This window comes from Grammomys surdaster, unplaced genomic scaffold (genome assembly GCF_004785775.1).
Source record: "Grammomys surdaster isolate TR1022 unplaced genomic scaffold, NIH_TR_1.0 126121, whole genome shotgun sequence".
NCBI lineage: Eukaryota > Metazoa > Chordata > Mammalia > Rodentia > Muridae > Grammomys > Grammomys surdaster.
Window position 1 is genome coordinate 2,402,144 of NW_021620929.1, and position 14,550 is coordinate 2,416,693.

Genomic DNA, 14,550 nt, shown 5'->3' on the forward strand with positions numbered 1-14,550 from the left:
ATACAGACAGATACATATAGATACACAGACACACATACACACACAGACACAAACACACACACACGTACACAGGCACACACATATATACACAGACATACACACACATGTACACATTTATTTTGCATGTAAGTGCTTGTGCCTGAGTGTTTATGTGTGTGCACCACCTGCTTTCCCTCAGAGCCTGTGGAGGCCAGAGGAAGCTCAGATCCCCTGGAACTGGAGTTACAGACAGTTGCAAGCTGCTTTGCGGAGTGCTAGGCACCTAGCCCGAGTCCTCTGCAAGAGGAGTGAGTGCTTCTATCTGTTGAGCTGTCTCTGCAGCCCCTGCATGATGGTTTTAGGATAGTGGGAATCTGTCAGGATGATGGACATTGTGCAAGAGGACTCAGTTTCTCCCTATCCCCACCAATAATATTTCCATTTTTTTAAATCGTATCTCTTCTATAGGCGCCATCTTGCTGTGTGAAAGTGCATTTCCTGGTAGATAACATCTTGGACATCTTCCACGTGCTTATCTGCTATCATGGCCACTTGTTAGCGGAACCTGCTGTTCCTGTCTTTGGCCTGTTTTCCAATTGGATTGGTTTTTCTACATTTGAGTGTTAAAAGGTCTTTGTATATTCTGGCAACAAATCCTTTTCTTGGTAGATGGTAAACTAGGATTTGTTTCAAGTCTATAGATCATTAAAATTTTTTCTTAATACAAAATTTTGAACTTTTAATATGGTCCAAATTCATCATCTTTTCTTTTCTTTTTTTCTTTTCAGAAGTGTGCTCTTCCTTCCTTCTCTCTCTCCCTCCCTCCCTTCCTCAGTCCCTCCTTTCTCTCTCTCTCTCTCTCGCTCTCGCTCTCGCTCTCGCTCTCGCTCTCGCTCTCTTTCTTTCTTTCTTTCTTTCTTTCTTTCTTTCTTTCTTTCTTTCTTTCCCAACTTGTGGGCTGGAGAGATGGCTCAGCAGTTAAGAGCACTGGCTGCTCTCTCTTCTGAGGACTTGGTTCTTTGGTAGCACCCGCATGGTGGCTGAAAACCATCTGTAACTCCAGTTCTTGGGTATCTAGCACTCTCTTCTGGTCTTTGTAGACACTGCATGCACACAGCACATGGGTACACATGCAGACAAAAATGCACACAAAAACTATAAACTAAAAAAAAGAAACGAGTTTATATATTGCATGTGTGCATATACATCCGTGCATTACGGATGTTCAACGACTTCAGTGGCACTTGCTAACCCTTTGTCAAAAGCCAGTTGAGCATACTGGTTGGTCTAAATCCTGCTGCTGTGTGTCAATCTCTGCAGCAAACCACACTGTCCTGACCACCATAGCTGTACCGCAGACATACCAAGCACAGTGCTGTCTTCTTCCTTGTCAAGATGGTCAGTTCTTCTAGGGTCTGTCCTTGTCACATAAACTTTAGAGTCAGTGTGTCTGTCTACAAAAAGCTTTGATGACCGGAACTGACTCAGTCCTACTGATCTGGGAGCTCTGGCATCTTTATCATGCTGTGTCAGTCCATGATCATGGCATGCTTTTTTGTTAAGATTACATTTTTACCTTTGTTTGTAGTTGGTGTCTTACAATTTTAAGCATGTACATCTTGCATGCATTTTGTTAAATATACATTTTATTTTCTTTGGGTTTCCTTTATATTCCAAATAGGTGAAGGAATCATTACTTTCCCGTATTTTTCATGATTTTCCCGAACTACAGCTAGTTTATAACTAATACACAATATTTATTGACATGTGTTGTCTACTAGACATGACACTTGGTTACTGCGGCTTCAGTAGGTTACAGTTCTGAAGATATTTGGGTACTGAATTGTTTTTCCAGTCTTTGTATTTCTGATGTCTGCTGTGCAGCCTGTTATGTGCTAAATAAACCTTTGCTGAAAGGAAGAATAAAGACCACCATCAAACTGTGGGCTGTGAGATGCCGTGGGCAGTGTGTTTGTCCTGAGTCATGTCCAGCTTAAGGCTGGGAAGGAGAGTCAGAGTCCAGATACCGTTTGATCTCAAGGTTTATTCAGTACAATGACAAGCATCAGTCCACAGCACACCCATGAGGTAGGTACTTGACTCAGAAGCAAGTGGCAGAGAGGCTCACAAGCAAGGCTCACGATCTGTCTGTCCCTCAGTGTGTCTCCGGTGGTGGCTCCTTCCTCTGGATTCTCTATCTCCATGCAGCCAGGGCAGCAGTCAGTTGTCCCCAGAGCAAGATAGCATAACAGTCTTCACTGTCACAGCATCAAGGTCTGCCTGCCTGCTGCGAGCCTCTGCTTTTATTAGCTGCAAGGAGCAGTCACATTCTAGCCAATCACACTGTAGCATTGCATTGTTCCATAATACCTTGTTCTTATTAGCTACACAGAGGGCTGACAGGAGCTGGCTGCTCTTCCAACTCTTATCTGCCACACACAGCTGACTGAGCAATAGCAAGCTGCTGCTTGCTGTAACATCCAACTCATTTCTTATTTCCTATTTACACGCTCTCTACAGTGGTAAACACACTTCAGTCTTCACGGTGCTTGACTTGTTAATTAGTTGAATGAGTAAAGCAGCTCAGGCATCTGTAGGCATACTGGTTTTTGTACACGGTGTAAATTGACCGTTGGGTTATTCAAATGCTGATCTCTCTGCTGTCAGATCTTGTTTCAACCTGGACTTGGCATCGCAATGCTTATACCAAGAATCTCCGGTCTCAAGTTTGTGTAAACAGTTCCCACTATTTATTCTCTGCCTTGTCAATAAATGCTGATCATTCAATGACTAGGCAAAAGAGAGAATAGCAACAAGAGGAAGGAAAGGCAGAGGGGGAGGGAGAGAAGGAGGGAGAGGAAGAGAGAGGGAGGAGGAAAAGGGAAAACAGGAGGAAGGGAGAGGGGGAAGGGGAGAGGGAGAGAGAAGGAGAGAGGGAGATTCAGATTAGCTGGCTGGCTGGAGGAATTGGAGCCATGAAGAATAAGTCTGAAGAGCCAGATCAATAACAATCTGCAAGCATCATGGGATGTGGCTGGGAGGGAGCCAGATTAGCGTTGGAGGGAAAGGTAGACCATTTAACTGCTCAGAAGTGTAGTTCAAATAAATCCTAATTTTTCTGTCTGGGTATTGGGGAATAGCCTAAGTTAAAGGAATACAGGCACCTGATTAATTCACTGTTTACATTTGTATTAATAATAACTAATTAACAGGTATCATTTTCATTTTAACAGTGAAGAAGAGAAGGCCTACTGAGGCTAAGGAAGGACACTAATGACTGTGGTTATTATGTACTGAGTGCCTACTGTGTACCAAACTCACACTGAGTGCTTTCTGTGCATTACATCCTGCCATCCTCACCATGACCTTACAAGGGCTGGAGACCTGGGGTGCTGGGGACCTTAATCTAACAGTTCAGCATCTCAAGTCTTTCCTGAGTATAGGTCTATTTAACTCCAACGCCTTTTAGCTTACTGCAAAGAGTTTGTATAATTTCAGCCCAAAGCAAAGAAACCTGGCCTTTGCATCATCTTTCGTGTAAGTGTGGATGTCTACTTCATTTTTCAGCTGTCGATCATAACCATGTGTCCTCTTTCCCCTCCTGTAGGTCCCACCCCCCAATTCCAGTTGACATTCACACCTCAGGTGGTTGGTGTGAGCTCACCCACTCCTTCCCTATGTTCTCTCGTGCATCACTGGCACCACATGCAGCTAAGACATTTCAAGACATCTCTAATTGCTGCATCCTATTCAAACTGCTTTACACACAGTGACTTACCAGCTCTCCGTGCTGAACAACAGTGTCCCCATCTTGCAGCAGACTGCAGCTTACAGCAATAAGGCCACTTTATCAAGGTGCGCAGCTGACCAGAAAGAGGGTTGTGATCTGAAGTCTAATCACAGGTCAGATCTGTAAAAGGGGGACCTGATCACAAAACGATGTCTGTTGATGGCATCAGATGCTGTCCTACCCACAGGAAAATTCAAGCCAGTGAGTAAAAATGAGACCTGCCCAAGCCAGTTAGAGAAAAGGGATATTTAAGGTTCCCATTTCCCACCTGTGGGCAGTCTTTAAAAGGCCATTTGCATCATGTCTGTGACTGTCGTAGTGACTGTTCTACTGTTGTGAAGAGACACCAAGACCAAGGGCACTTATAAAAGAATATATTTAACTTGGGGGCTCATGGTCCCAGAGGGTTTGAGTCCATGATCATGATGGTGAGGGGCATGGCAGCAGTCAGGCAGTCATGGAGCTGGAACAGTAGCTGAGAGCTTGCATCTGATCCACAAGTAAGAGAGAGAGAGAGAGAGAGAGAGAGAGAGAGAGAGAGAGAGAGAGAGAAAACTGGGAATAAATCGTCAAAGCTTGAAGTTATGTGACACTTGACCCCAGTGACACAGTCCCCTCCAACAAGGTCACACCCCCTAATCCTTCCCAAACAGTTTCATCAGCTGGAGACCAACCACTCAAATATATGAGCCTATGGGACCATTCTCATTCAAGGTTCCACAATGACTGTATACATGTTTACATAGTTCCTGGCCTCTTGGGCTTTATCATTTAAACACCTCTGATGTCAAGTGTGGATACAGAAGGATTGCCCTCTGATCTCATTGTGGCGCATTGAAAGTAAGGGGCTACCATCACAGAGAGAGGAACCCACCAGTCCTGAAAACTCTAGGAACCTGGTGAATTATTCCAGGAAACCTCACTGAAAAACCCAAGGCATTAGCTTTGAGGGTCATTTCATGGGGATTTGGCATTAGGGCAGGAAAAGCATTCCTACTCTGCCCTTGAAGCATGCCATAGCTGGCTCAGATGAAGGCCAGGGGTTGGGCCAAGGAGGAAGAGCAAGGGTGTGGTTTCTTGAGTGACTTCAGAAATAAGCAGGGAGGAAAGGAATGAATGGGAAGCCGGTGAATGCATATGGCAGGCCAAGGCAGTACCTAGTCTTGAAACCCACACACCAGCAAGGGGAGAAATCTGTCCCACACCTAACAAGAGGAAACAGAGCAGGGCTGTGGGCTTGAGTCCTGCCTCCCAAACACACCTGGGTCCATTCCTGATGCCACTACAACAGGACGCTTGGAAAAGTGACCTTAGGTCTCTGAGTCTGTATGGGAGGCCAGTCATCATGGTGGTCCTGTGAGGTCACTGGGAGGCCTGAGTGGGGTGAACCCCCCTCTTCTCCTCATCCTGTCTCCTCTTGTCACGTATCTCATTTGCCCAAGCACCATCACTTCTGGACAATTCAGCTTTCCAGTCAGGCTCTAAAGGCCTTGGCATGGGAAGCCTATGCAGAAAGCTGATAGGGCAGCAAGACTGCAAGTCTCCATAGGGGTGAGAGGGACAGAGAAGGGAGGTGGCTTCATAGAGGAAGGGGCCCTCTGAGTAGTAGAAGAAAGAAAGAAGGAGATTTGGGGAGAAATGGGTACTCTTGGTAAAGACCTCAGTAGTTGAGCCTTAAGATAGGACCTAGTCCTGGCTTGAGCCTGGGGCCTTGCAGTTGCCTAAGGAAGAAGACTAGTGTTGAGGACAAAGGCTGTGAGCCTTGCCATCAGATGCATGGAAGTATGGAATAATATGTAGGATGACATGGGGGTACAAAAGAGCAGGGTGGGGATTGAGGCAGGTCAATAGTGGGCAAGTCTAGGAGGGCAGCCAACTGTAGCTACCCTGTGAATGAGGACCCAGTGCCCTCAGATCTTCTGATTATGTCTAAGAGAAGCTAGACATTCAGTCTTGCACGTGAAGTCAACTGACTCATGCATGCTGGCAGCACTCTAACGTCAGAAGGAAATACAAGGCATGGACTAAATGCAGGTGATGTGTGCGAACTCTGTTTGATTGCTTGTCTGCTATGTCAGGCACTGTGCTGGGCCCATATGTGGCTTGTCCCAAATATTCATAACAGCCCTGCCTCATGGAGTTACTCAAGATAGCAAGCCATAGCCACCCTCTTTGTTACACAAAATCAGAAAAGGCTATAAGGGATGTCCAAAGAGTTTCTGGACCTGATGGAAGTCTGAGAACCCAGGAGGAATGGCAGCTTTCTGGGGAGGGCTATTTTGGGTATAGTCTGGACCCAGAACTCTGTACCAGGCAAGTTTCTGCTCTGAGTGAGTAGATTTCATCACCCTGGGGGAATTCTAAACTCTCATGTTTCCTATATTCCATGGGTTGTGTTTCAAATTCTAACACCTAAATGATCTAAATCAACAGAGAATAATTTTCTTCCATCTCTGGAGACCATAGGTCCTAGGTCATTATTGTTGGGTTTGAAATATTGTCTTCAATAGGGATTTTATTGCTGGGGTGAAACACTGTCAGAAGCAACTTGGAGAGGAAAGTGTTCTGCTTACAGTTCCAAATCACAGTCCATCACTGAGAAAAGTCAGGGCAGACCTCAGGCAGGTACCTGGAGGTAGAGCCTGAATCAGATGCCATGGAAGATCACTGCTTACTGGCCTGCTCCTTGTGGCTTGCTCAGTCTGCTTTCTTATAGGACCCAAGACCACCAGCCCAGGAGGGTCATCACCCACAACGGTCTGGGCCTTCCTGCATCAATCCCTAATTGAGAAAATGCACTACAGATTTTCCTAGAGGCAAATCTTAGGGAGACATTTTCTCAGTTGAGGTTATCTCTTCCTAAATGACTCTAGCTTGTGTCAGGTTGACATAAAACTAGCCAGAGGAACTATAAAGGAGTCAGCCTGGCTGCATTCCCTCTCACAGTTCTGTAGGGGGACCTTTCCTTGCCTCTTTGGGGTTCTGGAGGATGCCTTTGTCTTTGACTTCAGTCACTCTGGCTTCTGCCTCTGTGTGCATGCCCCCTTGTTTCTTCCTTGTGAGAGATCTTCCTGGCATCCTTTCATAAGGAAATCTGGGATTGTACCGGGGCCCACCAAAGGGTTCATGGCAATTTTCTTAGTTGCAAAATTCTTGATTTAAAAACATTTACATTCTTTTAAAGACATTGACATTCTACCTTTGCAACATGAGGTAATGCTCACAGATTCTAGAGAGTAGGATGTGGGAATTTTGGGGGACACTTTTCCCAGTCTGCCTTTCTGTTTTGGTAGCAGTTCCCCAAGACTCAAAGTTCTGAACAGTGAGTGCCTCTAGGCCAGTGTGGGTCACGATCTCTTTGGTGAACTTCTGTCTTCAAAAATATTTACATTACAACTCATAACAGTAGCAAAATTACAGTTACGACAGAGCAATGAAAATCATTTTATGGCTGAGGTCAGCACAACATGAGGAACTGAATTAAAGGGTCAGAGCACTAGGAAGGTTGAGGACCACTGCTGTAGGCTGACTCTTGCCCGGGGCCTGACCCCTAATGGCAGGTGTGGAGAGGATGCCAGGACCACCTTAGCTCCTGTAGTAGAGGGCAGGGCTGTGCTAGCCTTTAGGGCTTCCCGAATGGGATGTCAGGGGTACGTGCACTCAGGACGGTAAGCATTCCATGCTTACTTCCATTCAGCAGCTCCAGAAAGGACCAGCAAGGAGACAGGGTAGACACCCTTAGTCAGCTCTCAGCCTCTCTTTCCCCTCTCCGGGCACTTAGTAGGCACTCACTGTCTGCTAACGACTTGTCCTTCCCAGGTCTATCTTCCCTCTCCCCCGTCAATGCAGCAAGTGGCTCCCTAATGGCAGAAGCTAAGGTGGACAAACGCATATGTCACGCACAGCTCTGGCACACGTTGCCTGCCAAGGACACAGGCCACACCAAAAAAAAAAAAAAAAAAAACCGAAACAAACAAAAGAACCCCAAAAACCTCCTACTGCATGCCCCATTAATCAAAAGGTCAAGAGAACGGAGGGGCAGACCAAAAGGGAAAGAAAAGGCAGGATTAATTTACGAGGCGTTCCGCTGCCTGGATGGTTCATTGCACCCCTGCTCTGGCAATGCTGCTCTGCAATGTGCTTCTAGACTTACTGTACTTCACCATCCAGGGGCTCTTTTGTAACAAGCCAAATATTCCTGTATTATTGTTCTAGGCACCTCCCGTTGGTCATTGGGCTAATTTATTTCAGTCGGAATTTCGGGACCAGACACAACTCTTATTACTCACTGCTTCAGAGAGGGAATAAAAAAGCAATTGATATTTGGAAAAATGAAAAATATGTCCAGAACACTTTGGGTCCCGAGGCCAAGAAGGAAAAGGAGGGGGGTGGGTGGAGGGGAAAGCTGGCGGGAAAAATCAGGCAGGCTCACCTCGTCACACACTCTGCCGTGGCCTGTCTCGGAGACAGAGAGTCTAGAATGTCTACAGACAAATGAATCAACGACAGGGTGCTGAGACTTCCCGACACCTGAGTCCTTCTGCACGTGACTTCAGAAGCCACCTGCGGGAGCCAGAGTGGAAAATACTGCAGTTAGTTGGCGGGGAGGGAGAGACCTCAGGGGGACCATTGACTTCCTAAGGCCATTTGCTCCCCACTGAGACTCCTCAAAGAAAATTAGCCTTGGAATGGGGCTTGAGGCCTGACAGTCCAGAGATGCTTGCTCCTAGGAGCAGCATGATGCCAGGTAGTGGGGGAGGAGGGCTTCTATTTGGAGGAGACACACAAAGCAGTGTCCCTGGATAGTTAGTATAAGCATTCTTCCAGAGACTGGAAGGAGAAGGCAAATGTCTATTTGGCCATGAGAGATCTTTCTCCAGGAGTCAGTGTGAAATCCATGGCTTTACTGTTCCTGGGAACCCTGGCTGAGCACCCAGTCTTTGGCAGCCAGAGTGGCTTCTTTGGGCATGCAAAGGAATGGGATAGGCCCTGTGCTGGCAGCAGAAGCTGTCATGAGAGGCAGCGCACAAAGAGGAAGGGATGTGTATGCATGCCCTGAGCTTTCTGGGATGGCGTATGGAGATGGGTCTCGGCTGCACAGCTAAGCAGCATTGAAAGAAATGCCACCAAGGTACCGTGAGACCCTGGGCCACACCCTCCACTTTATGAGCTATCTATCTGGTCAGGATAAGGTGCTGGCTGGTTTTTGTAAACTTCATGCAAACCGAGATAAATCTGAGAAGAGGGAATCTTAACTGAGAAAATGCCTCTCTAAGACATAAGCAGACCTCTATAGGCAGATCTGTTGGGTATTTTTTTTTTTGATTAATGACTGATGTGGAAGGGCCTGGTCCATGGTGGTGGTACCACCTCTAGGCAGATGATCCTGGGGTATATAGGAAAGCCAGTAAGTGGCATTCCTCCATGGCCTCTGCTTGAGTTCCAGCCCTGACTTCCCTTCATGATGGACGTTGTGAGGTGAGGTAAACCCTTTCCTCCTCAAGTTGCTTTCAGTCATGGTGTTTATCACAGCAGAAGAAAACAAAGTAAGATGAAATTGGTACCAGGAGTGGGGTAAGGCTGTGACAAATGGGACCATGCTGTTTTGGGGAGGATGATGGAAGGACTTTGGAATTTTAGGTTAGAAAAGCTATCGAGTGTTCAGAGCTTAAGGAGCTATTGTGAGAACATGGAAAATAATCCTGAGAGCAGCTCGGATGCTGGAGGCCAGGCTTACGGAGCTTCAAAGGGAGAACTGAGAATCCCTGAAAATACGCTATGGAGGGCCACTGAATATTTTGAATTTATGGTTCTGGTCAGCTGGAGCTGAATAATTAGCTGCGACTTAGCCCAGTACAGTGCAGGTGTGGTGGTGTACATCTTTAGTCCCAACACTCTGGAGTCTGAGGCAGGCAGATATCTGAGTTTGAGGCAAGCCTGATCTACAGACAGGGCCACACAGAGAAACTGTGCCTTGGAAAACCAAGGAGAGAGAGAGAGAGAGAGAGAGAGAGAGAGAGAGAGAGAGAGAGAGAGAGAGAGGTTGGTTGAGGTAAATCCTTGTGCAAAGTGTTTCCTCAGAGTCAGTACACAAACACTGTGTTCCAGAGGTAGCCGAGGTTGTACCTGGTGCTGGTGCTAAGCTTGGCAATGTTCAAGAGTTCTCTGGTTTCAAGTGCTAGACAGCAGCTGCGGCCTGGCCCTGTGGGGGCCAGGAGGAGCCATTGGTGAAGGTGCAGCCTCAGTTGCAGTAGACACCTCAGGATTGAAGAGAGCCCAGCAAGGCCATTGGTGAGGGCACAGCCCAGTCGAAATAAAGACCCCAGCAGACTGGAGATATAAGATAGTCATCCAGGACAGCAGGAACTGTGAAGTGTAGCTAGCCTGACCTAGGAGGCAAGCTGTGTATACTGCAGAGGTAGGAGCCTGAGATGGGGAGTTCCCTTTGGAGCCCAGAAGGTCCTGAGTCTCAGATGCCTGACCCTGAGTTTTATACAGTTGAACTTTGGTTTTGCTCTGACTGTGACTATGCTCTGGTTCTTCCCTCCTGGAGTAAGAAAATACTTAATTTTGATTCTACAGGAATCTATAGTTGAGACACATTAGACTTTTTAAAGAGAACTTAGACTATAAATGTATTGAAAAATTTATATATCATGGGACTTTTAAAGTCATACTATGTTTATATTACGATATTAATGTGAAATCTTGGGGATGAACAAAGCAGCGATGGTTTGATAAGTGACGTGTTTGTGTGTCACATTGATAAGGGGCTGGTTGGTTTTTGTCAACTTGATGTGAACCTAGACCTGTCTGGGAAGAGGGATCTTAATTGGGAAAATGTATAGGACTGGCCTGTAGGCGTCTGTTCGTCATTTTCTTGATTTATGACTGATGTGGGAGGGCTCAGCTCACTGTGTGTGGTACCACCTGTGAGCAGGTAGTCCTGAGGTAGGAAGAAAGGCTGAGTCATGGGATCAAGCCAGGTATTAGTATTCCTCTCTGGTCTCTGCTTCAGTTCTTGCCTCCAGATTTCTGCTTGAGTTCCCGACCTGACTTCCCTCTGTGATGAATTACAACTGTAAGCTGAAATGAGCCCTCTTATCACCAGGCTGCTTTTGGTCTCCGTGTTTATCGTAGCAATAGAAACAAACTAAGATAGATTCAAATTCCTGTCTTCTAAGATGTCCTAAGGACCAAAAGCTGCCTGTGAAAATACTACCTGTAGGGACAGTGATATCTGTTCCTGTACTGTACTTTCATAGCTGGGGTCAGAGTCCTCATTGTCTTTGGGATTTGTGCCAGCAACTTGGGGAGGCAGAATCTCACCTCCATATTCTACATATAAGTAACGGAAGCCTCATTCAAGACCCCAGAAGCTGAGGGCATCATATCTACTGCTTTTCATGATGATTTGGGTCTTCAAGACAGATGCTGATCTGATCCTTCTCCTGGGGTTAAGTCTTCTGCTGAGCATATGTTGAAGTCGTAACAAGAACATGCTGATTTCCAAGGTTCTCAAAGCAAGAAAGACAGGCCATTCAAGGAGGAGCATTCTAGAGCCCAGGTTAGGGGAAGGTGTTGGGGCTCAGCCCTGGCACTGGGTGATAAAGCTGCTTGCTTTCCACAGTTTCTGCCAATCGCTGTCCTTCTCTGAACCTGCACATGTGAGACTGTGGGTGGAGAAGATGGACTAGAGCCCATGGAAGATGGACCTGCAGACCCCATGCAGGAGCTATGCGTGTATGGCCTTCCGAGGACATGGGAGAGAACTCTGTATTTGTCAAGTGAATGTAGCCAAGGGTGAACGTCTGGCTTGGCTACCAGCCCCTTGAGGTTGAAATGACTTCAATACGAGATCAAAACACCCGTGTCTGGTACATTTCTGAACCCATTCATCTGTTCCACTTCTGCTCCACTAAATAGACTCCCATGTCCACTTCTCACGGGCTGTAAGGCTGTCAGGGGTCTCCTGAAGAGGTCTGCTTTTGTGCTGACCCCAGATGTCAGGTCAAGGCCAAGTTCATACAAGAACGGTGGGTGTGTCACAGCTCGGAAAGAGGCTCCTACAAACCTCAAGCCAGGTTGTTTCATTTCAAGCCACTTGGGGTTTCTGGCAGCTAGGAACAGAAGGACCGTGGACACAATAGGCGTGTGTCAGGTTGTGTTTTACAAGGAACATCATGAAACTCTTCAATGTGGTCAGGACACTTCCCAGGTTTAGTGGACAAGCCTCAGAATCAAGTTCAAAGGCACCTTTGAAGGAATTACAGGGTGGGGTGGGGCAGGAAAAGGATGGTTAAATCTAGAATAGGCTTCAAGAGGTTTGGAAGTTGAATTCTGGGGCCCCTTCAGCCACCTGTGAGAGGTAGGAGGGGAGATATATGTTCAGGGAACTTAGGTCCCATAGTCCTTCACTGACTCTCTGTGCAGTCCTGAGTTGGTTTTCCTACATCTCTGGTTCTTCGTGATAGCAACATTACTGTCTGTATCATAGGGCAAGATATCAAGGTGTGGTACACCTTCAGTTGGGAGGGGCTAGACTGGAAAGTGCCAGAGTTGTCCTCCAATTGTCAATGCTAACTAACCATGGTTGTGGCAGTTAAGAGGGTCAGGTAAACAAGTGGCTATGGCCAGATTCTGGATCATACCAGATCGAATGGCCCTGATCCCATCAGACTCCACAACTGTCTTTTAGATTAACGTCATTTTTTTTTCCTGCTTGCTACAAGAGGCATCAGATGCAAACCTCATAGCTTCAAAGACTCCTGAGAGGGATCTTATACAGTAAATACACATGGGCATGTTGAATTTCCATTCAGCATGTAAGGCCTGCCGGAACCCCATCTTCCTTGGTCAACCACAGGTATCTTTCCCTTCTCATGGAACTGCAGAAGTTGTGAGCTTTAAACACCAGCACTTTACATCCATACATTGACGTGGACCCACGTGCTTGTGTGACACATTTGTCCTGTGCTGGGTGTTCAGGCTTTGTTTGGGTGGGATCTGAGTGTTCTCTTGTTGGGCACTAAGTATTGACGTTTACCTGACTGGCCCTGATGGCCCCTGGCTGCCACCCTTACCTTGTGTCTTTCGTTATAGACATAGACTTCTGTTATAGTTATAGAGTCCTATGGCCTTTCTGTATCTTTTGCGTCCCAGGTGGGTCCCCGCACCCTGTGAGAGAAATATCTTCTATATCTTTAGAATCCCTCCTGTCTGGAGCTGGGTGGACCCCCATATCTAGGACCTGTGATTATCTGCTGATTTAGTCAGTGGACACAAGGGACCCCAGACAGAAGCCAGACGAGATTCAGTGACCTCAGGAGAAAGTATGTGACTTGTCTGAGGATCTGTCGCCATTCCTCTGCTAACACTGTATGCTGTGGGTGTAAAGACGCTTATTAAGAACCTACTGTGCACCAACCATGGGAGAGAGATTATGCAGATGGGCCTATTTACAGGTGAGGAAGGCTGGATTTAGATTCGATGACCCTCTCTGGCTTCTCCCTCCACAGAGCTGATTTGCTGATATCAAAGCCAGGATTTGAACCCAGGTCTGCTGGTTCCCACGTCCAACTCTTTCCATACACGCCCCAACCAGCTCTCCATGCCAGGCCCCTCTCTGCCAAAGAGAAGACCTTTGCGATGTTTTGTGTCCTTGAAGGCAAACCAAAAGAATTCCCTACTCGCAGCCGGCATTCCAAGTATTGGTTTATGGGTTTTGGTGAGAGCGCAGCCAGGGGCCTATCGCCCTTAGTGAAATAGATACTTTTCCAATCAAAGAGTCAAACCCGAACTTGGCTTCTTAGAAAACCACTCGTCTGGAACACTTGCCAGCCACCAGACACTCCTGCAGTTCAGACTGTTAAAGCTGTCTCAAACATATGGAGAGACCTTTAGGTGGCGGGTAGGAAAGGCAGTAACCTGCCTATGAAAGTATATGGATGGTCAAGTCCCCTGAACCTTGTGGCCAGCCAGAGGCAAGCCACCCTTTTGTGGCATTCTCGGAGTCTCGCTGCCTCGCTGAACCCCAAATGAGCTTTTATTTTATGAGACTTCTCTTTCATGAAACAAAAACAGCAATTAAAGAGAAAACCCTTCTATAAACAAGTGTGTATAGCCCTCATTTGCTTAACTTTTTCCAACCTTAGGAAAAACTGGAACTGAACTGGCCTTCCGAAAGAAGGTTTGCAAAGTATTTTCTTTCAGGTTCATTCAAAGTAGTCACCCAACCCCTCCCACCCTTTCTCGGATTCTGAAGTTTCCAGTGGTCCCCACCATATCCTGGAGACTCACGGGGCAAGTGTTTTCTTTATCTCTGCTCACAGTTATGGGGATATACAAATGACTGGTTGCCATTGTGATCGAAACCCTCACCCCAAATAAATATGGAGCTGGAGACCCTAAAAAATCCTATACTATAGACCTTGGTGGCATCATTCAAGAACTAGCCGTGAGCTGGTTAGGACTAGTTAATCTAATCTGAATGGTCACCGAGAGTGGTGAGCAGACGTAACCCATGGTTCCCAAAGGTTTCCCTTAACCCTTCCTGAGTTTTGATCTGAGGTTTATACAAATAGAAGTTATGTGCGGGGTGGATGCCGGCCAGAAAGTCTCTGAGAAACCTCCATCTTACACATTTGGTTTGAGACAGCCAGACATAAATCTTTGAGGATATCCGTCTTCCTAACAGAGCGGCTGGGTTTTATGACTACACCCTGGTTAGTCTGGAATGGAGAAAATACTTTCTGGAGTCCAAGGAGAGGGCTAATATTCCC